Source organism: Pundamilia nyererei, unplaced genomic scaffold (genome assembly GCF_000239375.1).
Source record: "Pundamilia nyererei isolate P.nyererei 1_Seehausen unplaced genomic scaffold, PunNye1.0 scaffold00054, whole genome shotgun sequence".
Taxonomy (NCBI): domain Eukaryota; kingdom Metazoa; phylum Chordata; class Actinopteri; order Cichliformes; family Cichlidae; genus Pundamilia; species Pundamilia nyererei.
In genome coordinates, this window is record NW_005187455.1 from 832,190 (window position 1) to 834,063 (window position 1,874).

Sequence of the window (1,874 nt, forward strand, 5' to 3'; positions counted from 1 at the left end):
CCCTTGTTTCCACCATGCTGATACACTAAGGAATGGTCAATGGACATTGAAGCTCTGCTAGCAGAATTGCAGAGCCACACACTTTGGGCAAAAGACAGAAGCAGCAGTTAAAGCAGAGTGATTGATTGCAGTTAAATAAGTTATATTTATGATATAAAGATTGGTAATATCCTCCTAGGCTCAAACAAATGAGGATTAAAATCAGTGAGAAAGACAAATGTGACCTTCAGCACATTTTGGTTGAAGGTAATTATTGTGTGCAAGTTTAATTACATTTTGATCAACACTATAGTACAAGTCGCAATTCTTGTATATTGCAAACATACAGACATTAGCTGCCTCTCAATGGCATTAGCTCATTGGTCCAATGCCTGGATGAGCTAAAGATTACAGTTATTTAGAATTTCAGACTGTGTGCATTATTGACTCGACTGACACGCTTTGCTTTTAAATACTAGCATTAGTGTTATAGTAAATACACAGTTATTGTGACACCCCTAGAAATAAAAACAAATGACAAAGGGATGAGTAACTTGTGCAAAAAATAATTCTAATTTTGATTTCAAGTGGTTATCCTTGTCGTTTAGTTTGTCTCCACACAGCAGGCCTTGTGCTGCAATACCCTGGTCATTTGAACACTGTGGGAATAAAAAAAGGATGATTCAGCAGCTTCAGTGAGAGAAGAGTGGAAAAATAACTGCAAATCACTGAATGTGGTAGTTCGCACGCTTTCAAATAATCTTTTCCCTTTCATCCCATTTACCATTAAACTTCTTAGATGAGCTTTTGACCTACATGTGTAATTTTAAAAAATATCTGATGGAAACATGTTTGAGCTGAGTTTCAATCTGCAGCTTAACCAAACATAAAGTTGCAATCTTGCACAAGATTAACACAGTATGGCTAAACGCTGGAGCTAAGGTGAGAAGATATGCGTTATCACGATAATTAACTGCTTTAAATTTTAGGCGTTGCACACTTTTACTCTTCTCCCCTCTGTTTACTTCCCTTTATCTTGGTTTTAAGAACTTCTGGCATCTGACACAACCCCTGCTTTATCTCAGTTTCTTTATTATTTTGGCTCGGACCACTCACCTTCTCCTCACAGTTATGTTTTTATCCTCTTCTTTATTCTCTTTTATCCCCCTTCTCTTTCTATTCATGTCTCCCTGCCGCTCGCTTCTTACTCCACAGTTAAGATAATTACAGTTCATTCTGTGTCAGTGTGTAGGGGGATCCCAGCCTGGCTGAAGCCTGATTAGTTTTTAATCATGAAGTGGCACTTGAGTAAACAGGGAAATATTCTTCCCGTCACTCCAGAGAGGAGAGATGTCTGTGAGTGAAATAGTTTGTGTACAAGCTGGATGGATGTCCTTGGGTACACTACAAACAGACAGACAGTAAGTTAATTAACCAGTCACACAGCCAGTCAGTAATGTAGTTATTCATTCAGTTTGCCAGGGCGTCTGTAAGTTGGTTAGGTGCATGGGGAGTGTTTTCTATCAGCTGGATGTCCTTGAATGCACTGAAAACAAGCACACAGTAAGCAACCATTCACATGTAAAATTAACCCATCAGCCAGTCAGTAAGGTAATAAGTGAAATGCTAATTTAGTTAGTTATTTAGGGAGGCCACCAGTTCCTTGATAATTAAGAGAGCTTCTACATATTCAGTTAAATTGTTTGAATAGTCGTTCAGCATAAACTTTCACTCATGCTGAAAAACTGGTCCAAAAATCAAACCTTACCCCTGTCACGGTTCTGGGTCATGTTGACCCAGCTTTCTGTTTTTCATGCTTTGGTGTTTTTCTAGATTATGATTTATGATTTGATTAATCAGTGATACTGTTTTGATTATGATTATTATTTAGTAGG